This window comes from Oryctolagus cuniculus, chromosome 7, assembly GCF_964237555.1.
Source record: "Oryctolagus cuniculus chromosome 7, mOryCun1.1, whole genome shotgun sequence".
Classification (NCBI taxonomy): domain Eukaryota; kingdom Metazoa; phylum Chordata; class Mammalia; order Lagomorpha; family Leporidae; genus Oryctolagus; species Oryctolagus cuniculus.
In genome coordinates, this window is record NC_091438.1 from 128338818 (window position 1) to 128362460 (window position 23643).

At 50.3% G+C, this 23643-nt stretch overlaps 1 protein-coding gene across 5 annotated transcripts in view; it reads right to left on the reverse strand.

Annotated features, from left to right (window-relative positions):
• The window catches only part of RNF220 (ring finger protein 220), a 248939-nt gene that overhangs the window by 120974 nt on the left and 104322 nt on the right, over positions 1-23643 (reverse strand). The window lies entirely within an intron of this gene.

Below are 23643 nucleotides of genomic sequence, written 5' to 3' on the forward strand. Positions count from 1 at the left end.
CTCACCATGTGATGAGGCAGCAGGAAGGCCCTCACCAGAGCCCAGAGCCACGCTCTTCTGCATCCGAGCCCCAGAACGGTAAGCCAAATACACCTCTGTTCTTTATAAATGACCCAGCCTCAGGCATTTTATGATGGCACCAAAAATGTTTTCAGACATTTCCCCAGTTTTATACCTCAGTCAGTGAGATGGCAATCATGACGATGATGATGGCAGTGATGGCATCATTATGACACTGGGTAACCCCCAAATCTAAGGAGAGAACAGCAGGCTGAAGGGTGGGTCCCGTCTCTACACCAGACTATGTGCCAATGCCCTGGCAGAGTGCAACAGCATCTAAGTGGCATTTGGGATTCAGATGCAATCGTTATTTGAACTGCCTAAAGAATCAAGTCCAAACTCGTAAGCGGAGTGCACCAGATCTAAGACCGGGCACCCCGCTCCTTGTTCAGGCTCATCTCCTGTGCCCTCTCACTCTACGCCCTGCAGCGCTGGACGGGGGTTAGCGTCCTGCAACAAAGGATGCCTTCCTGTACTGCTTTCTTTTTGTCCTTTCTCACCACTCTGCCTGAAACGTCTATCCACTTTTTCCACTGACAACCCCTCCTGACTTGGGTTGAGCATTATTTCCTGTGAGAGACTCTTCCCAAACTGCATCCTTAGTCCGATCTTGGGGTCCCTCTATGTGTCCAAAGCATCCTGTACTTACCTCTATCTCAGTGTCCATCAGCAGCTTTTCAATCTCTTCAGGACAGGAATCTTATTCTTTGTAGTCACAGTATGTCACGGAGAGCCTGGCCCAGCACTTAATATATGTTTTTATGATGGCACAGTCTGGGACAATCAATATGGACTAAAGTTTTAAACTTACACCAATCCACCGACCTGGAGCCTTCAATAGACTTCCATTACTCACCCCTTTAGGGGCTCAGAGCTGGGCAGTCCCCTCCAAGACTCGGGGCAACTCCCATGTCTATGACATTGAAAGCCCCCTATTTCATTGCCATCTGTTGCAAGCAGAGACCGAGCAGGTCCAGGGACTGCTGCACTAGGGCTCAGTCCCGCAGAACCTTTGGGAGCTGGCGGCCTCTCTTTCTCCCAAGCTGCTGTCCAAGGTCTTGGGAAGGCCTCAGCAGCCCTCTCTGCTTTGGGCTGCTCCAGTGTGCAGGAGCCATAGCAGGCAAGTTCCTGATGCCTTTCTCAGGATGGTTGGAGGGATTAACTGAGAGAATGAATGCAATGCTCCTAACACTGCATCGGTCACGCAACAAGCACTCAAGCCATCCTGCTCCATTCCTTCCTCCCCCTTGAGAGGCACATTGTCCTAATTGGGAAGGAAGAAAAATGGGCTTTGACGCCACTACACAGGTCTGCCTTACAAGCTACTCTACTTTGGCGACATTGCTTACCTTTCTTAGCTTCAGCTTTCCCAGCTGTAAAATGGAAATGATAATGCCCACCAATAGGTTAGTAAGGAATAAAATACGTGACGAAACATACCAAAATATGCATGCCTCTGAAGGGTCTACCTTTGGTATACAGAAGAGACTCAATAAATAGCAGAAGATAACAATACAGTCAGCCCTCCCTACTGACAGGTTCTGCATCTGCCGACTCAACCAATTGTGGGTGGAAAATACTTGGGGGAAAAACTGCATCTGTATTGGACATCTACAAACTGGTTTTTGTTCATTATTCCCTAAACAATACAGTATAACAGCCACTTACAAAGCAGGTACATTGTATTAAGTGTAAGTAAGCTAGAGATGATTAAAAGAGGATGTAGAGATGAGATGCAAATGCAACACCGTTTTCTCTAAGGGACTTGGGCATCTGTAGATTTGGGGTATTCTGGGAAAGAGGGGGTCTCAGAACCAATTTCTGTGGATGTGAAGGAACAACTGTAAATGCGAAGGTCTGGGTTTGAATCTAAACCCCAACAGCAGAAGAGCAAGGTGAAAAAGGCATGATTCAGCACCCAAAAGAGTCTGGGGCTTGGGGTGGTCAGCTTGCGGCGAGTCAGCAGTTACAGCAGCGATGGCTTGTTCTGCCCTGGTGTGGTCACCCTGGGCAGGGCCAGTCTGGATACCTGTCTTTGAGAGACCAAAATGGAACATACGGGAAGGCCTGCTATAAAGCACACAGTGTTTACATGTGCGAAGCATGACCATGAGTCAGCAGCACTGGGAGAATGACGGAGATGGGATCACTGGCACTGAGAGGAGACGTTCCAGCCAGGCAAGGAGAAAAAGCGGAGGAATCACCAGTTTGCAAGGACAGGACTTACAAAGCTAGGCAGAGGGAGCTGATTCCCCTATGTCCCCCATGAGGAAAACCAAGAACAGTTGGTGAAATTAAAGCTAATTTAGGCTCATTATAAGATTTGGACTCATTTTAAGAAAGCATTCTCTAACAATCAGAGGATGCCCAAACAAGGATTCCAGGAAGAGTAATGAGCTCCCCCTCATTCGAGGTGTTTAAGCAGAGACTGGATGAAACTTAGTCCTAACAGACGGAATTCAAGCATGGAAGATGGGACCAGATACTGTCTAGCTCTCTTTCTCTCTCTCTCTTTTTAAGATTTATTTATTTATTTGAAAGGCAGAGTTACAGAGAGAGAGAGGCAGAGAGAGAGAGAGAGAGAGAGAGAGAGAGAGAGAGAGAGAGGTCTTCCATCTACTGGTTCACTCCGCAGGTGGCCACAATGGCTGGAGCTGTGCTGATCCGAAGCCAGGAGCCAGGAGTTTCCCTGGGTCTCCCATGTGGGTGCAGGGGCCCAAGGAACTGGACCATCTTCTACTGCTCTCCCAGGCCATAGCAGAGAGCTGGATCAGAAGTGGAGCAGCCGGGACTTGAACCAGTGCCCATTTGGGATGCCAGCACTGCAGGTGGCAGCTTTACCCACTACACCACAGTGTCGACCCCAGCCTTTGAGCTCTTACAGGCTAATGGAGTGAAACACCATGGGAAAGGGCTGCCAAGTGCCAAGTCTCACCAGTGAGATGCTACCGGAGCTGAGTTTCAAAGACAAGCTCTTACCTGACCGAAAGACAAGCAAAGACACAACAGGTAGAAGAGAAGACAGGTGCGGAGCCCAGGAAAGGCAGGATCTGTTTAGGGAAATACAGGGTATGTGGGAAATGGGTTGAAGACATAGTCTGGGGCTGGACTATAAAGCACTTAGAGCAATTCATTGAGGACCCTGAATTTACCTTAAGGATTACAGAAAGCTTGGAAGGAATCAAAGCAGAAGAGCCATAGTTGCACCTGTGTTGTAACAAGATCACTGGCAGGGATCTGATGGGGAGAGAGACTGGAGCCAGTACCAGGTACTCCAAAATGTTTGTGGAAAATGGAATTACAAGGTACGTTTATGGGACTGGCGCTGTGGTGTAGTGGATAATGCTGCCGCCTGTGGTGCCGGCATGCCATATGGGCACCAGTTCAAGTCCCAGCTGTTCCACTTCCAATCCAGCTCCCTGTTAATGCGTCTGGGAAAGCAGCAGGAGATGGCCCAAGTGCTTGGGCCCCTGCACCCATGTGGGAGACCCAGAAGACGTTCCTGGCTCCTGGCTTTGGATGGGTCCAGCTCCGGCTGTTGTGGCCATTTGGGGAGTAAACCAGCAGTTATAAGATCTCCTCTCTCTCTCTCTATAACTCTGCCCTTTACATAAATAAATAAATTTCTACAACAAAAGAAAAAGAGATATATATGCTACTTTGGTACAAAATTTTTTTGAAATTCAAGCATAGGTTTCTCAAAATAGGAATTTTCATTTTCTGAAATATCCTTGTAGAAGCACAAGCACTGGGGATGAATGGTGACGATATGATCAGGATTGTTCTTCTGATTGTAAAAGTGATGTCTGCCCAGTATAGATAATTTAGAAAATCAACAGAACTCTAAAGAAAGAAATTCACTGACCCATAATCCCAGAATCCACTATTAATTTATTGGTATAATTCCTTTTGTTTTTTTCTATGCATTGTTTTTACTTAACATTGTTTTAGGATCTCTGCTGAAATATTCTTCAAAAACATGATTTTTAATGGCTGTATAGTACTCCATTATATGACTATATCATAATTTGTTTAACTAGTCCCTTGAACATTTTGGTTGTTTTCATATTTTCCTTGCTATAAATACTGAAATACTGAAATAATTATCCTTATGCATAAATCTTTGACCACATTTCCAAATATTTTCTCAGAAAAGATTGCATGAAGGGAAGTATTAAAATAAAGGACATGGGCTGGCGCCACGGCTCACTAGGCTAATCCTCCGCCTAGCGGCGCCGGCACACCGGGTTCTAGTCCCGGTCAGGGTGCCGGATTCTGTCCCGGTTGCCCCTCTTCCAGGCCAGCTCTCTGCTGTGGCCAGGGAGTGCAGTGGAGGATGGCCCAGGTGCTTGGGCCTTTACCCCATGGGAGACCAGGAAAAGCACCTGGCTCCTGGCTCCTGCCATCGGATCAGCGTAGTGCGCCAGCCGCAGCACGCCGGCCGCGGCGGCCATTGGAGGGTGAACCAACGGCAAAGGAAGACCTTTCTCTCTGTCTCTCTCTCTCACTGTCCACTCTGCCTGTCAAAAAATAAAAAAATAAAAAAAATAAAAAATAAAATAAAGGACATGGATATTTTAAAGCTTTTGTTACACACTACAAAATTGCTTTTAGAAAGGTAATATGTAAGAATGCTGTCTAGTTTTAGCTTTCTTAGCATTGAAATTTATAATTTTTAGAGTTGCCAGTTTCTATAGACAAAACATTTCTTTTTTTCTTCTTTTTTTTTTTTTACAGGCAGAGTGGACAGTGAGAGAGAGAGATAGAGAAAGGTCTTCCTTTCCTGTTGGTTCACCCCACAATGGCCGCTGCAGCCGGTGTGTTGTGGCCGGCGCGCTGTGGCTGGCGTACCACGCTGATCCAAAGCCAGGAGCCGGGTGCTTTTCCTGGTCTCCCATGCGGGTGCAGGGCCCAAGGACTTGGGCCATCCTCCACTGCCTTCCCAGGTCACAGCAGAGAGCTGGCCTGGAAGAGGGGCAACCGGGACAGAATCCGGCGCCCCGACTGGGACTAGAGCCCTGTGTGCTGGCGCCACAGGCGGAGGATTAGCCTATTGAGGCACCGGCCTCTTTTTTTTTTTTTTTTTTTTTAAGACTTATTTTACTGATTTGAAGAGCAGAGTTACAGAGAAACAGAGGGAGAGACACAGAGAGAGATCTTCCATCTGCTGGTTCACTCTCCAAAAGGCGGCAACAACCAGGGGTTGACCAGACTGAAGCCAGAAGCTTCTTCTGGGTTTCCCACATGGGTGCAGGAGTCCAAGCACTTGGGCTATCTTCTATAGTTTTCCATGGTGCATTAGCAGGAACTGGATCATAAGTGGAGCTGCAGGTGCTTGAAATGGTACCAAAATGGGATGCCAACGTTGCAGGCAGTGGCTTTTCCTGCTATGCCACAACACCGGCCCAAAGACAAAACATTTCTTATTTATCTGACTTGTATTAGTTATGCTACTTTGAAGATTTTCATTTTTCTTCTATGAACTGCATGTTCTTGCCTAGAACTAGTTCATACTGAACTATTAGTGCTTTTTGTTGACTTGTAAGAATTCTTTACATATTTTCTTTTTGACAGGCAGAGTGGACAGTGAGAGAGAGAGACAGAGAAAGGTCTTCTTTTGCCATTGGTTCACCCTCCAATGGCCGCTGCAGCCAGCGCACTGCGGCCGGCGCACCGCACTGATCCGATGGCAGAAGCCAGGTGCTTATCCTGATCTCCCATGGGGTGCAGGGCCCAAGCACCTGGGGCATCCTCCACTGCACTCCCTGGCCACAGCAGAGAGCTGGCCTGGAAGAGGGGCAACAGGGACAGAATCCGGCACCCCAACTGGGACTAGACCCCGGTGTGCCAGTGCCGCAAGGCGGAGGATTAGCCTAGTGAGCCGTAGCGCCAGCAGAATTCTTTACATATTGAGGATGTATAATATTCTGTTATGTATACTGAAAATCTTCATTCCTCGAGGATTTTGCCTTTTATTTTTGTTTATGATGGGGCTTTGTTTTGTTGTTGTTGTTGTACAGCAATTAAAAACTTTTGGTGACTTCTTCAACTGTGTTTATGCTAAGAAACATCCTAACTAGATACATATCCGTGTTTAATATAGGTCCAGCTGTTGACATTATCCTTTGCATTTAATGTGATTTCTTTTTATTTGAAAGGCACACACAGATTAAGAGACAGAGATAATAGACAGAGACCTCCCATCCGCTGGTTCACTCCCCAAATGCCTACAACAGCAGGGGCAGGCCAGGCTGAAGCCAGGAACAGGGAACTCAATCCGGGTCTCCCTCGTGGTGGCAGGGTTCCAACTAGTTGAGTCATCAACTGCTGTTGCCTAGGCTCTGCAGTGAGCTAGAACTGAGGGTGGAGCCGGAACCCAGGCATTCGGATATGGGCCGTGGACACCCCAAGTGGCATTTAACAGCTGCGCCCAACACCCATCCCTGCACTTAACTTTTTCATTCACCTGGAATTTATTTTGGTATAAGGCACGGGGAATGGACTTACTCCTTCCCCAGTCCCCCAAGATGTCTTCTTTTTTCTTTTTAGGTGAAGAGGACAGATTGAGCGGGAGGACAGAGGAAGAACCAGGTTGATGTCCACCTGCATGTGTGTTTGGTTGGATGATGCTCAGAGATCACTTAAATTGCAGGCTTGAAAAACTGCAGTGATGTCAGGTTGGGATATGTTGCATCTGAGGCACTCTGCAAGGTCTCACGGGGAGACAGTGAGTTGGGAGCTGGAAAACGGGCATGAGCTCAGGGGAGAGGCTGAGACCCCCGCGGTAGGCCCAGTGGTCATCTGTGTTGGGACGGCAGGTGGACCCACATGCGTGGATGAGCTCGGCCTGGGCAGATGAGCAGAGTAAGAGCAGTGAAGTATGGTGCCCAGGGCGGCAGCACTGCGATGGGGGAAAGGAAGGGAGAAGCTGGGGGGGGGGGGGTGAGAGCCGAGGGTAAGGGGGTCTGCAGAAAGAAGAGGGGATGGGAATGTCAGGGAGGTAGGCGGACACGGCCTGCGGCGGCTGAGCGAGCGGCAGCTGGGCAGGGGAGCATACAAGGGAGACTGTTCTTGAACAGGTTTATCTGTGAAGGACGCGAGGAAGATGGGGTGGCGGCGTGTTTGCAAGTTACGACTGAAAGACTCAAGGGGAGATCTGAGGCTGTCTGAAGGGATCGAGACAGGCATCCGAGGCAAGAGGGAGACTGAGATACAGGAGACGGCAGGGCAAGACTGCAAGGAGCAAAAGTGATGGCACAGGTGGAAGGGCCGGGACCGTCCAGATGCTGCGTCAGTGCACTGACCACCAGGGTCAAGGGTAAGGGGAGGAGGGGAGAGTGAACCGCCTGGGCCTCTCCTCCCTCTGACAACCAGGAGGTGGAGTCTACAGAGGAGGAGGTAAACAGAGGCAGGGAAGGGCATGTTCTGAGAGAGGTTTAGAACAGCTGCTTTGGGAAACAGGCAAGAAAATCAAATACGGAGCAAGCAAAAGGACTGGCCAGAGGCACCCGGGCCTGGCCAAGGTGGACACCGCAGGAGTGGTCATGTGACTTTCCGGGTCAAGCACCGCAGGCCAGAAGTAGAGGAGAAAGAGCTGATGTGGATTTGCAATCTGTGATAGGCAGACAGGTGGGACAGAGACGCACAAGGGTAAGGAAATGGCATGGAGCAAGTCTTTAAAGAGATTGATCAAAGGGTCAAGGTTGGGTAGGAAAGGAAGTGAAGCTAGGAGGGGAGTGATGGGCTTGTTAAATTAGGAATGGTCCAAGGATTGAAGGTCTAAATGAGGTCAAAAAACAGATTGAGTGGGAACGAGGAAGAGAACAGCTCTAAGGACAGAAGGCTCGGGAAGAAAGTGAGATTTCTCAGTTGAAGAAATTCCAGGAGCTGGTGAGCCTGAGGCGCGGCTGCGTCCCCACGCCTTCTGCCGTGGGAGGGAGAGAATTTGAGATTCGGAAGGTCCCTGTGGGTGCTGACATGCCCGGGATGAAGGCAGGGAGAGGGGTGAGCAGGGAGGGGTGTGGCCAAGGGCCGACGTCCACACTGAAGAGTTGAACATGGAGGGAGAGGGCCTCCCGGCCTCCACGGGCCAGGGCTGCTGGAGCGAGGGTGAAGGGAGCCTGCGTGGGCAGACAGGGATGGCAGCAGACACGTGAACAGCCTGGCCGGGCAGAGCGGGGTGGCGACTGGAAGGCTCTGTTAATTTTTGTTTGTTTGTTAGTGGGATGGGTCAACCATTCATTCACAAAGGATTTGATAGCTGTGTCTGCAGAGGCCAGCGGCGGGCTGGGGAGCACCGTGCTGCGTGCGTAGGCCGCTGCCTCGTGCAGAGGCCCGCACCTCAGCGCAGCCTTCCCCCTTTCTGCCCAAGGGGCCCCCTGCTTCTCAGCAAGTGTCCCACACCAAAGTCCTGGCACCAAAGCCAGCCAGGCCCTGCCACAGTGGATGACCAGTAGGGGATCTTCTTGTTACAGCTTTTTCCCCAGAGATAAATAGGCCACAGTAAAAAAGATTGCTACATCCTTTCAATAAAGATTTTTTTTTCTTTTCCAGACAGCTTGAGAAATGTTTTAAAAGCTTCTCACATTTCCAGTGAAACCCACAGAGAAGAATTTTTGCTTGTTATCAGCCCTGGAAGCCTCTGATAGACGGGTGACATTTTTTTTCTTTTTCTTTCTCTTTTTCTCTTTTCCTTTTTTTCACCAGCTGAAGAGAGAGTCACAGTGTGTTTTATAACTGGCTCTCTGCATTTCAAAAGCTCAACGAGAGCTCTCTGCTAACCCCGATAAGCCTTGGGCTCTTAGCGTCTTAAATACCTCTGACAAGCTATACATTACAGCGCTAATAATTTGCCAAATTTGCGCCCATAATATGATATCTGTAAAACGTCAAGGGCAGTAATGCGATTAGCGGTCTCAAATGAAATATCGAACATTCAGCGTTTAGGTCCTGAATAGGGGGAGAAAGGAAAGGAAATCAATTTCAAAAGCAGGAGGGAAAAAGGCGATAAGCGTGTAATAAAAATAGAGAGAGACAGAGGAGAGATGCGGAGGGAGAGACGGGGCCGAGCAAGGCGCGGAGAGACAGTCGAGGCCTGCGTTCATTTTGCAGGCAGGTGAGAGATGTAAAAAACTTTTACAAATGAGTTCGCCTATGAAGCTGGGAAATAACATTTGGTCACCACAGCAACCGGGTTTGGGTGGCAGGAGGGCTGTGGCGGCGGGGGCTGGGAGCTGAGGAAGGGGCTGGCCCTGCCTAGGGACGGCCTTTCGCTCTCTGCCCCCAACAGCCTGCTTCCATAAAACACAGGAAGTTGAATTACAAGGAGACTGAGGGTGGGCTCTCACCCTGCCCCCACCCACCCGAGGTGGGAGAGTCGTAATGGACTAATTATCTGGCCAGCAGAGGCGGTGGCGGCAGCAGTGCACGGGAGAGAGGGCCGTGGCTGTCACATACCAGGCTCTAGACTAAATAACAACATCTCACACCTGCAGCTTTACGAGCCCCTGCCTAGAGAAGTGAGTGCGAGCCCACCCCTCCCCTCCCCGCGCCCCCTCCTCCCGTTTCTCCCGTGTACCTTTGCCCCCCCCCCCCACTCTGGCCAGACTGGGGCACCAGACTAGGGGTGTCTCCCTTGCTGAAGGCGTGACCCATTGCGCCATCTTGACGACGAGGAGCAGGTACACTACTTGCTAAGCTCCTCCTATTGGGCCCCCCAGCTAATTCTCCAGGGCTGTCAGCAGGGTAAGGGGATCCCACCACTGCAAACTCCCCCCCCCACCACCACCACCACAGTGCATGGGCCAGCCAGGACGTTTGCACCTGCAGTTTCTGGGCCAGGCTTCGGGGGCTGCCCAGGACAGAGCCACGCTGTCTCGCAAGGGGAGAGAGCCCTGGTGGGTCCTCCAGATCCTCGCCCCTCTCAGCATAGCCCTCTGTTCTCCTCTTTCGTGTCTCTCCAGAATATCACGCTTCACAGGGCACAGTGGCTCCGCAAAACATGGCGCCTGCCCTTTCTGCACCGCTCCATCTTGGAAGTGACCCCTGCCACCCCAAACCGCCTACTGTTGCAAAGAGATGAGACAGAGCTGCGTCAAAAGCAGAAAGGCAATGGTGGCAGACGCAGGAGCCAGTGCCGCAGGAAGGCGCGGGCAGTCAGGAGGAGCAGGGCCAACCCCATCCCGAAGGCCAGCGCCCCCTAGTCCCGCGTTCTCCCCAGGGCTGGAGGCTCCCATCTGGGATGCCGGAGCTCACCTATGCAAAGAGGGGGCTGAAAGGTGGTGGACGGCCTGGGGTGCGAAAAACACAGGCTGCCTGGGGCCTGCCCCAGACCCTTCCCAGGGCAGCCTGGAATGGCCATTACAGGGCCACTTCTTGCGGCACCACGAGCCATTAAAGCGGGAGTGCTCAGGGAGCCATCAGCCCAGCACAGATGACTTCCCCAGATGTGGCAGTGGGCAGGATGTGGAAGTCCCCAACCCCAACTCCACAGACAAAACATCCCCACGCTAACCATCCTCGGAAACCCCACAGCCCAGAGCCCCTCTTACAGATGCTTTCTAGACCATTTAGCAGGAGGCAGTGTTTACTTTTGAACATATGTTCTTCCGCATCTCTCGCCTGCCTTCTCCCTCACTAGCCCCTCCATAGGCAAGGCGACCCTCTGCATGGCTGCTGCTGCTGGTGACTGCCAAGCCCCCAGGCCAGCGTGGGTAACATGCTTTGTTCTGCCTTTGCTGAGTTGCTTACGTGTGTGCAAGTGCACACACACACACACACACTCACTCCTGCTTACTCAAACCTCCATCAATGGAGTGCATGGACTACACAGGCTCCAAAGGTACAGAGTCTCAGGGGTTGTCCACGTTTGTGAGCACATCCTAACCCAGGAGGTTCCCTGCTTTCCAAAACGGGTACGCTGGTCAGAGATGGTTCCTGGGCGTGACATTCCTGTTGAAAAGGTAGGGGTCAGACATGGAAGGTCCCTGCCCAGGAAGGAGATTCTTGGCCTGGAGCTCAGACTGGGCTCTACCTTGTTCTTTCTGTCCATACACAGAACCCAGCATAGGGCTATGCTCAGTTATTGCCCATTTCCCTCAACTAGGGTCTCCCCCACCCACCCCGAAGTGAAATATAATCGTCCAGTCCTTAAAGGATCAGCTCAAGATTTACCCCTTTCAAGAAGACTTCCTGCCTTCTGCCTTCAAGCAGCCCAGGGTCCTGCTCCGGACAGATGCGGGGCTCGCCTTCACTGGATGCCTAGCATGTGCTGGCACCATGTTGGGCATTTTGTGTCTGATTTCATTTAGCATTCAGGACTCAGCAAAGGAATGTTGAGAAGTTAAGCAGTTTGTCCAATTCAGCAAGCAAGTGGTAGAGCTGGAACTCAAACCCACGTGTATCCAACTCAGAAACCCTTGGCCTTTCTGTCATGCCGTGGAACCTCCCACATATGCTGCAATCATTTGTCATAGTCCTCTCCAAAGTGTGGCCTGCAGGAAAGGAAACCACATCCTAGATTTAGTCTCGCTAGGGCAGAGTAGAGACATGGTTTTTCTCAATGGAACCTGCGGTCGCAGCCACCATACTTTGCTGATTCTTACACAGCTGGCTGTCAATCAAACCCTCAAGTGTTCTCAGAGGCTTGCTGTGGTCCCAGACATATTAGTCTTTGGTGCTCTTTTCTTCTGCCTAGTGTGCCCGGCCCCTCGTTTATTCACTCACTCATTCATTTACTTCTTTTTTCATTCATTCAGTGGATATCAATTGAGAGTCTATGCTATGCCAGCTACAGTACCAGGCACTGGGCCCATGTTGGTGAGCACAGAGAGACAGAGCTCTTCTGTGCACACGGCCTGGCAGGGCGGTGGTTAGCACTCAGGTAATGGCAGAACGTGGATCTGCAACAGACGTTAAGTTCTGCAACAGCGACCCGCGCTGCCGCAGGGGAACGTGTCAGGGAAGTCAGGACGGTTCAGTGATGGCACCAGGATGTGCTGTGAACTACGCTTCTCACCTCAGCTGCCACCCCCAGACCCCTGGCCTGTGACTCTGCCTAGAAGATTCCCGCAGTCACTGAGGTCGGCTTACATGTCTCCTCCCCACCGTCTTCCTCCACAGGCCAGATCAAGCTGAGTCGTCATTGTCTCGTTCTCCTCTACAGCGTTTCACCTGCCATCAGTTACTTGTTTAACACCTGTCCTCTCATAGACTGTGGACTCTGTGAGGGCAAGGAATGTGCTTTCCTGGTTTCCTGCTTTACGATAGCAAAGTACCTGGTATATTCTTTTTTTTTTTAATTTATTTGACAAGTAGAGTTATAGACAGTGAGAGACAGAGAGAAAGGTCTTCCTTCCGTTGGTTCACTCCCCAAATGGCTGCTACGGCCGGCGCTGCGCTGATCCGAAGCCAGGAGGTGCTTCTTCCTGGTCTCCCATGTGGGTGCAGGCGCTCTAACACTTGGGCCATCCTCCACTGCCTTCCCGGGCCACAGCAGAGAGCTGGACTGGAAGAGGAGCAACCGGGACTAGTACCCGGCGCCCATATGGGATGCCGGCGCCGCAGGTGGAGGATTAACCAAGTGAGCCACGGTGCCAGCCCTCTGGTGTATTCTTGATGGCTGAGAGGTGTTTGCTGAATGGAGAATCTTGCTTTCCTGTCCTGTACTGGTGCAGCTGGAGCTTTGGATCCGACTGCAGGAACTTGTATTTATTAAATTTCACATTACTAGACCATTCCAGTTTATTAGTATTCCAACTAATTCCAAAACATCTAATATTTACTGAGTACCTGCCATTGACCATGAACCATACCTGATGCTGGAGATACAAAGAAACTCAGTCTTAGCCCTTGAGGAGTGTACGGTGTCATTTAGAAGACCGATAAGAAAAAAACCCAGTGTTTATAGGCAGCTGTTATGTCCAGAGTAATGCGGTAGCCCAGAGAATGGAACTGTCAAATCTGTCTGGAGGAAGGCTTGAATGTTAAGATGAACTGGCTCTAGTTTTGGATGGACAAGAGACAGGCAGGACTTCTATGCCAGAGCAAAGAGGTGTGCAGACACAGCTCAGTGACGCAATGGCGAGGCGTGCCAAGTAGCTCTGCTGAACCAGGAAGGTCACAATTGAGTCACATGTAGGCAGTTTCTTAAAATCATGCACACACGCGCACATACACACACATGCTTTGGATTTCAGTATTGCGTCACCATTCTGTTTTCTTTTTCCCAATCTGGGGAAAGTCTTCTTGGCAGAAAACACAGTAGCTCTGGTCATTACATCCTTGCTAATCTACTATTTTCACCAGCTGTGAGTTATTTTTAATACATGGGTCTGATTACGTCACACACCACCCTCCCCAACTAAAACATTTCACTGATTACCAACTGCCCCTAGATCTAGAATCCAGACTTCCACAGCGAACAAGGCTTGTAATGATTTGGTTCCATGTTAGGATTCTTTTTTTGACAGGCAGAGTGGACAGTGAGAGAGAGAGACAGAAAGAAAGGTCTTCCTTTGCCGTTGGTTCACCCTCCAATGGCCGCCGCGGCCGGCGCACTGCGGCCGGCGCACCACGCTGATCCAATGGCAGGAGCCAGGTACTTATCCTGGTCTCCCATGGGGTGCAGGGCCCAAGCACTTGGGCCATCCTCCACTGCACTCCCTGGCCACAGCAGAGAGCTGGCCTGGAAGAGGGGCAACTGGGACAGAATCCGGCGCCCCGACTGGGACTAGAACCCGGTGTGCCGGCGCCGCAAGGTGGAGTATTAGCCTAGTGAGCCGCGGCGCCGGCAGGATTCTTTTTTTTTAAATGATTTATTTATTTATGTAAAAGGCAAAGAGAGAGAGAGAGAGAGAGAGAGCGCCTCCATCCACTGGTTCACTCTCCAAATAGCCCCAACGGCAAAATCCAGGAGCCAGGAGCTTCTTTCATGTCTCCCACATGGGTGCAGGGGCCCAAGCACATGGGTCATCTTCTACTGCTTTCCCTGGTGTGTTGGCAGGGAGCTGGATCAGAAGTAGAGCAGTCAGGACTTGAACTGATGCCTATATGAGATGCCGGCATTGCAGGTGGTGGCTTTACCCGCTACACCACAGTGCTGCCCCCGACCCCTGCCCCATTAGATTCTAACCTCCTTTCTCGCTCCCTGCTTTCCCATCACATACCTTCCCGTGAGCTGAAGTGACTTACTGACACCTGCCCTTGGTTTTCATGGCTATCCATTCTTGCTAGATGGAGAGACAAGAGGGGAGGAATGTTCTCAACTTGGGTCTCTTACCCCTCTCACGGAGCCCTTTGCCATGCTCCTACTTCCACGTATGGGACTACGATAGTTCTCTGAATGCTCTTCTGTTCTCTCTTTCACTGCTGGGCTTTGCATTTGCCACCTCTTCTGCTTAGAACACCCTCCTCTGGCTGGTGGTGGGGCTGGCACCTACTTCCGCCATTCTTTGTGACTGAGGTGTCCCTTACCCAGGAAAACTTGCTGCCTGCACTTCCAAAGCCCCACAGTGACCAGAGCTTACTTTGGTAACAGCACCACCCACCTGCTTTCTCTCCTTGACTTTGATTCGCTATCACATGCTCAGTGCCTACCAGAGTGCCTGACATATACAAAGCTTGAAATAGATATTTGTTGATTACATTCATGATTAAGCAAATAAACTACTGAATGAATAAACTTCATTGTTCTTGAGTCACAACATGCTTATTGATGCCTGGGCCTCCCTCTGCATGTCATTCCAGGACTACACTCTGGCTTCGTTTCTCCCTAGCACCGCCCTCCCCCACCCCCACCCCCCGGCCAACAAATCTGCTCTTCCTCTCCCCTTCCACTTCAGCAAATGGTGCCCCTGCCCATTGCTTGTTAAAAACTTGAGAATTTCTCATAGTTTATCTGCTCACTCATTCATTATTTTTTGAGCAACTATCCTGTGCTAGGCACTGTACTGAAAAAGGGGGACGTGACTCCAAGCTTCAAAGAATTCACTTTCCAGTCAGGGTGCAGCCTGGGAAGGCTCTGAAACAAACTCCAGGAGTGCCACACATCGCCTAGCTGTCTGATGGCTCCTGTTAACGTTCTTTTTTTTTTTTTTTTTTTTTTTTTTTGTAATTTAAGAAGCAGAGACACAAAGAGACAGGCAGATACATAGATGGATAGATAGAAGTGCTCCCAACTGCTGGTTCACTCCCCAGATGCCTACAATGGCTGAGGCTAGATGGGGGGGGGGTGTCAAGCCAGGACCAGGAGCCTAATGCAGGTCTCTCATGTGATAGGGACTCAGCCGCTGGAGCCATCATCGCTGCCTCACAGGGTCTGCATCAGCAGGAAGCTAGAATGCGGAGTGGAGCACTCTGATGTGGGAAGCAGGCAGCATAACCAGTGGCTTAACCACAAGGCTAAAGGCTGCACACACCCCTCACCATTGGATTTTACCCACCAGAAGACAGCATGATAAAGAGGAAAGAACATGGGCTTAGACATCAGGAAGAAGTGGCTTTAAATCCAAGCTCTTCTTTGTCCTGAACATGTTTCATTTACTATTCTTTGTTAACAAAAATATATATTAAAATATAACATGGAGGCCGGCGCCGCGGCTCACTAGGCTAATCTTCCGCCTAGCGGCGCCGGCACACCAGGTTCTAGTCCTGGTCGGGGCGCCGGATTCTGTCCCGGTTGCCCCTCTTCCAGGCCAGCCCTCTGCTGTGGCCAGGGAGTGCAGTGGAGGATGGCCCAAGTGCTTGGTCCCTGCACCCCATGGGAGACCAGGAAAAGCACCTGGCTCCTGGCTCCTGCCATTGGATCAGCGTGGTGCGCCGGCAGCGGCGGCCATTGGAGGGTGAACCAACGGCAAAGGAAGACCTTTCTCTCTCTGTATCTCTCTCTCACTGTCCACTCTGCCTGTCAAAATAAATAAATAAATAAATAAATAAAAAAAGAAAAAATATATCATGGATGCCAACATTGGGCTCTGTGTCATGCAGGGTGCAGACGATTCGGCAGGCACAAGAGACACACAGCCATCCCTAGGTGTTTGCAGGGGATTGGTTCCAGAATCCCCTACAGACACCAACATTTATGGATGCTCAAGTTCCCTATATAAAATGGTGTAGAATTTGCATATAGCCAACACAATCCTCCTGTGTACTTCAAATCATTTCTAGGTTACTTATAATTCCCAATACGATGAAAATGCTATGTAAATAGTTATTATACTGTATTGTTTAGGGAACAATAACAAGAAAGAAAGTTGCACATGTCAAGCACAGACACAATTTTTTGGGTGTTGCATATGCTCAATCTGTTGAGTCCAAAGACACGGAACCTGTGGCTACGGAGGTGCTGTGGTACTGTCTCACAGAACCTACACTTAGTGAAGGAAAAGACAGTAAGCAATCAACTGGGCAAACAAATACACAACCACAGCTAAATACACAAATACACAACCACAGATAAAGGACAGAAAACCAGCAAAACAGAAGGCTTTGTGGTACTGGGAAGACTTTTCTGGGGGAAAGGCATGCAAGTAAGCTAAGATCTAAAGACTGAGAAGGACCTAGCCCGGCAAGGAGGAGGGGGACAGTGACCTACACAGAGACCCCGAGTGAGGGGGGTCAGTGTAGATCAGGAGCAGATCCTGAAGGGTTAAAGGTCACGAGTTGGACTCGAGGGGTCATGCGTTTTAAAAAGATTCCTGGGCTGCCAGGTGGAAAGGCTGGAATGGGAGATGGTAAGGATGGAAGTCAAACAGAAGAACATTCTAGTAGCGACGGATGCTCCACAATGATGGCCTGACTCCGGCTGGTGCCAGAGAAACTGAGCAGAAGTGGACGGCTCTGTGATGTGTACAGTGGTCATCAGGATCGGGGGATGCCGGGAACATGGGCTGAAGAGGAAGGAAGAGTCCACAAGTGAATCTGAGAACCTGGGAGATGCCGTGGAGAAGTGGAGAAGGAGCAGGTCTGGTGGGAAAATTATCAGCAGTGTTTTGAACTGGTGAAGTCAATGAGTCTCTGGGAGACTCCAGGGCAGGCGGCAAACAGGCAGCTGGGAGCTTCAGAGTCCGAGGCGGAGTGCGAGTGGGAGCGGGGCAGGGGAAGGCTGGGAGCGCAGTGAGGCGAAGAAGCGTGCGCATGCCTCAGAAGCATGTTTTCTTAATTTATGAAAGAGGAATAATAACATTCAATGAGATGGTGCGCCACCTGCCGCCCGGCACCCAACAGACACTCGATGAACATGGTTTCCCTTGCCTTCTCTTCTTCTTTCCCTCGGCCTTATTTCCATCTCTCTTTTCTTTGAGGGGTGGAGCTTCTTCCAGGTCTCCCATGTGGGTGCGGGGGCCCAGGCACTTGGGCCATCTTCCACTGCTTTTCCAGGCCATTAGCAGGGTGCTGGATGGGAAGAGGAGCAGCCGGGACTAGAACCGGCGCCCATATGGGATGCCAGTGCTGCAGGTGGAGGTTTAGCCTACTATGCCACAGCACCAGCTCCCATCGTCCTTTTTCTTAGTAGCTCTTCAAGCCCTTCTTTTCCTCACTATCCTCATACAGTGCACACAACTGTCACAAAAAAGGATGAGAACAAATTTCTTCTTCTTTTTTTTTTTTGAAGATTTATTTATTTATTTGAAAGTCAGAGTTACACAGAGAGAGGAGAAGCAGAGAGAGACAGAGAGAGAGAGGTCTTCCATCCGATGGTTCACTCTCCAATTGGCCACAATGGCTGGAGCTGCACTGATCCAAAGCCAGAAGCCAGGAGCTTCTTCCGGGTCTCCCACGCGGGTGCAGGGGCCCAAGGACTTGGGCCATCTTCCACTGCTTTCCCAGGCCATAGCAGAGAGCTGGATCAGAAGTGGAGCAGCCAGGTCTTGAACCGGCGCCCATATGGGATGCTGGTGCTTCAGGCCCGGGCATTAACCCCCTGCGCCACAGCACCAGCCCCTAGAATAAATTTCTTAGTCACTGCTAAACATATTAAAGAATGAGGGGATTAGCTGACTTAAAATCCATGCATTCAAGGGTGGGTGCTATGGCACAGCAGCTTAAACCCTGCTTGGGATGCCCACATTCCACACGGGAGCGCCGGTAAGAACCCATCAACAATGCTTCCAATACAGTTTCCTACTAATGCAGCCAGGAAGGCAGCAGATGATGACCAAAGTACCTGGGTCCCTGCCATCCATATGGGAGGCTCAGATGGAGTTCTGGGTTCCTAGGTTTGGCCTGACACAGCCTCAGCTGTTGCAGGCATTTGGGGAGTGAGCCAGAGGATAGAGGATCTCTCTCTCCCTCTCTCTGTCACTTTGCCTTCCAAATAAACAAATAAATGTACATATTTTTAAAGTTCATACATTCGATAATTATGCTATGTCATTTGCTTGGAACACCCTTCCCTTTGCTCTTTCACAATAGCAAACTCATTAAAGATTCATTTCCAGGGGACTGGTGTTTTGGTACTGCGCGTTGAGCTGCTGCTGTTGATGCCGGCATCCCATGTGGGCACTGGTTCGAGTTCTGGCTGCTCCACTTCTGATCCTGCTCCCTGCTAATGCTCCTGGGAAAGCAGTGGAAGATGGCCCAAGTGGTTGGGGCCCTGCACCCATGTTGGAGACCTAGATGGAGTTCTAGGTCCTTGGCTTCCATCTAGCGCAGCCCTAGCTTGTTATAGTCATCCAGGGACTGAAACAACAGATGGAAAATCTCTCTGTTTCTCCCTCTCTCTATGTAACTGTGACTTTCAAATAAATAATTTTTAAAGTAAATCTTAAAAAATAAAGATTCACTGCCAGCTTTGTGAGCTCTGTGAAGGGTTCGCTAGGTCCCCAGCTGACTTAGGCGTCTGCTTCCTGTAGGAGGGGCTGGAGCACTTACCAGACCGTGCCTGACTCCTTGGCAGACTACGAATTCCTTAAAGCAGGGGCTGTTTTAAAACCTCTGTTTCTTTAACTTAGAGTAGGCAGCCTAGTTACAAACATGTTGCTTCACTTCTAAGGCCCTCAGATTTTATAATTTTAAGCAAAAAGTTTAGATGCAGGGAACAGCAAGCAACACCCAGAGCTCCTCTGCTGTCTGCTCGGAGGGTGCGGTGCACAGCTGAGGCGGCATCCAGGGACGGCAGATCGGCGGCTGCCAGCGGCTCATCTTCAGGTCAGCACTGACTGGCAAAGCCAAGTGGTGCCCACAGGCACTTGCACCCAAGTTGTTAAGTCAGATCCAGTGAGAGGACTGTATTACAGGAACACGCCCGTAATTTACAATTTTAGCATTCCCACACAGAGGCAGTAGACAGGACAAGGCTCCAGTGTCTGTGTTAAATGCCAGGGAGGACAACTCTGTGAAATTCAGCTATCTCTCCAGCTCGTGGAGCAACTGCAGAGTCTGGAGAGCACAGCTTGCCAAGAGGGCCTTCCGATGCTGGGTCCTTTTCTTGGATGTAATGCCAGTGTTGCTTCTCTTTACTCTGGCTCTCAGTTCAGCACAGAAAGGGAAAATGAAATCGGACGACTCAAATTCGATCGTAGATTTGAAGGACTTTGCCCAAGCATGGTGGCATTCCATAAACGTGGATATGAAAAAATGGTTCTGACACCACAAATGCCTCAGTTTTCCTTTAAGACTCTGTATTGTGACCATAAATGATCAGTTCTCCACTCCTACAGCATGGCTATCCTGTGAGTCATTTACAGCTTTATCTGCTAGTACTGTACCGAGCAGAACAAGAGGTGCCCACTGAATTGTGCTGACCTCGGCATTCATTATCTCAACAACAGCCACAGTCTAAGAGCTTCATTTCCATCTGATTCTAGACATTGCTGCCCTTCTTGTATCCCCAGCAACAGCCACCCAATGTTCTGGATTCCCCCAGGGCTCTTAGAACCTCCTGGTTTACCTGGGCTGAGATTTTCTTCAAACACTGAGGCAGAATGGGAAGCCGCAGCTGTTGGCATGGGCCTTGCTGCATGCCGTATACCCCTATCCTACCCCAACTCCCCAGCCTCTCCTATCAGAGTTGATTTCCACCTTCATAGCACCTCCCTGGCATGTCCTTTGAGGTCTTTCCTTTGTGTGTTTGTTCCCCACAAGTGACCCATCCCTAAGGACCAGCTCCTGCCTGACCCAGGTCCTACCTGGCCCCTTCATTTCTTGATTTTGAGCTCCACCTCCCTTGCTGGACACACCAATCTTGACAACTGGAGCTTGAGAGGTCATTACAGAGGTTACGCATGTAAAGGGTGGACTTGAGACCCCTAAAGGCACTTCTCCATTGTTGTGCCAGACTCCCACCAGTTCTGTGACTCTGGTACTTCCCCCTGAGCTCACATGAGGAAGACATTCCATTTAAGGCTGGTTTTGGGCACAGCAGTTAAGACACTGCTTGAGACACCCACATTCCATGCTGGGGTGCCTCGATTTGAGTTCTGGCCCCATTTCCTATTCCAGCTTCTTATTAATGTGCATCCTAGGAGGCATCAGGTAATGATGGCTCAGGCACTTGGGTCCATGCCACCCACATGGAGACCCAGACTGAGTTCTGGGCTCCTGTGTTTGGCCTGGCCCAGCCCAGCTGTTGCAGGTATTTGGAGCATGAACCAGCAAATGGAAAATCTCTCTCTGTCTGCCTCTGTTTTTCTACTTTTCAAATAAATAATTAAAAAGTTAAATAGCTAATTAAATTCAAATAAATACTTAATTTTAAAAAATCAACAATATCCAACTTAGCCTCATTCATATGTTTCGGTGTTATACAGTGGAAGGGTGTATCTTTTCCAAAAACCGACAAAGCAGACTGATAGCTGGCTAATTCTCTGCATGGTCCATACACGATGTCTAAATCCCAGGTGAAACAGGAAACAGGGAGCTGCATTGCATCTTGAGGCCCAAAGGAGAAATGCTCTCTATACTGGAAATGGTCCTTAGCGTTAAAGAATCAGCTAGGGTTTGACTGTAATGTGTTGTTGTGAGGGCTGGTGCTGTAGCCCAGAGGGTTAAGCCGCTGCTTGCAATGACAACATCCCTGCTGGGGGTGCTGGTTGTAGTCCTGGTGGCTCCTCTTCCTATCCGGCTCTCCCAGCTAATGTGCCTGGAAAAGCAGTGGAAGAGGGTCCAAATACTCGGGTCCCTGCCACACATGTTGGAAACCCAGATGGAGTTACAGGCTCCTGGTTTCGGCCTAACCCAGCCACAGCTATTATGGAATGAACCAGTGGATGAATATCTCTCTCTGTCTCTCCCTCTTCCCTGTCACTGTTCCTTTCAAATGCATACGCGATTTTTTTTAAGCTTCTAGTGACATTCACTCTAAATCACAGACGAACATCTAGGACTCTAGTTTCACTGCCACCTCTCAAGTCTTCCTGCCAGGAAGTATTTCCAACAAGCAAGGAAGAATCAATTATCTGGACATTCCTGTACCCCCAGACAGAAGTCTGATTTCTCAGGAAGACCTGGTATTCCAACACGGTTGCTACTGCAACGTAATTCCACTATTTTAGGTCACTCATTTAACAAATATTGAAATCTTGCTGGGGGCTGGCACCGTGGCGTAGTGGGTAAAGCCACTGCTTGTGGTGCCGGCATCTCATATGGCTGCTGGTTTGAGTCCCTGTTGCTCTACTTCTGATCCAGCTCTCTGCTCTGGCCTGGGAAAGCAGCGGAAGATGGCCCAAGTGCTGGGACCCCTGCACCAGTGTGGGAGACCCAGAGGACGCTCCCGGTTCAGCCCAGCTCCTGCCGCTGTAGCTATTTGGGGAGTGAACCAGCGGATGGAGGACCTCTCTCTCTCTCTCTCTCTCTCTCTCTCTCTCTGCTTCTACCTCTCTCTAACTCTGTCTTTCAAACAAATAAATATAACAAAAGAAATCTTGGGGCTGGTGCCATGGCTCACTTGGTTAATCCTCTGCCTGTGGCGCCAGCATCCCACATGGGCGCCGGGTTCTGTCCCAGCTGCTCCTCTTCCAGTCCAGCTCTCTGCTGTGGCCCAGGAGTGCAGTGCAGTGGAGGATGGCCCAAGTGCTTGGGCCCCTGCACCCATGTCAGAGACCAGGAAGAAGCACCTGACTCCTGGCTTTGGATTGGCGCAGCATGCCGGCTGTAGCGGCCATTTGGGGGTGAACCAATGGAAAGGAAGACCTTTCTCTCTGTCTCTCTCTCTTACTAACTCTATCTGTCAAAAAAAATATTAAAAAAAAGAAATCTTGCTGAAATATTGAAATCTCAGGCTCTGTGAGACGTGCTGGGATTAGAGCCTTACACAAGGTGGATAGGGTCCTGTTCTCCCAGCACACCCAGCCTGGAGAGGGAACCAGACACTGCACCAGCAGAATTACCCTATCTTTTCCTCGGCGGTATCTAGGACCAGGTGCCACAAGCATAAATACAAGATGCCATCTGACTCTTCATTGAGTGCAAACAAGGGTGGCCAAAATGTATTTTCTGAATGGTGCCTCTCTCTCCTCCTTCTCTTAGGCTCTTTCTACTTCCCAAAGAGAAAGTTCCAGAGCTAGCCTATGCCTGTATCTGAGGAAGGCACTGAGGACGCAGGTACAAAATACACACATAGCTGGGCAGACAGATGTACGGGCATGTGTGCATACACACGTACACTCGTGCACACCCGCCCATGCACACACACACACAGAGCAGAAGATGACCCATGAGACATGCCCGGGGGGGAAGAAGAGGAAGAAAAAAAATGAAATCCAAACAGTCTTTTTCACCCCGAAAACATATAATTTTGTGTAAATTTTTACTTTAAACATCTCTCTTTTCCTGAGCTGTGATATGGGCCCTGTCAAAGCCAGGGCCAATTACTGCCATTAGGTTCCCATCATGTCACCGCACTCCCCCCGCCTGGAGGCCCGCGCCGCACAGGCCTATAATCTGCACTCACTTTCGCTCCATCACTTTCAGAAGGAACAAAATTGTTTTGTGTGTTTTTTTTAAAAGGGCCTTTATTTGGCCCCTGTCAACTTTGAAAAGAAGAGAGAGAAAGAGAGAGAGAGAGAGAGAGGGGGAGAGAAAAGAGGAGAAAGAAAGATTGTTTAAGTGTTTAACCGTGAGATTGCCAACAGGACGCAGAAGAGCACCCAGGCTTGGGGACCTGCAGGACACCAATCCCTGGGCCCTGCCACTTGCTCCTCCTTTTGGGGGAAGGTTCTTTTTGCTCTTAGGAGAGTTCTTCTCATGGATTCTGATCGCACAGTGGTTGGAAGAATCTAGCTGAAGGCATCATTGAAGACTAGCGTGGCTGTGAGTTGGCACACCACTAAGAATGAAGTCCGTCCCAGGACAAAGAGTAGGGTAACCTTCCTGGATTTCAAATCCTCGAAGCCACTGGCTGCGGTGGTGGTGGTGGGGAGTGGGCCGGAGGAGACCCTCAGGACGCCAACGACACTGCTCACTGCTGGCAGGTTGGGACGGTGCCTGGTGCACTGGGTGCTCTGGCTTGGTCCCTCCCTCAGCTCAGCCAGGATGGTCCTGACCCCAGCACTCGGCTAGTCAGGGTTCCCCCTGGTTGTGTGGCAAGTGGCGGGGAGGCTCCCTTGGGTTCTTGCACCGATGAGGCTGAGGCTCCCGGCACCACCC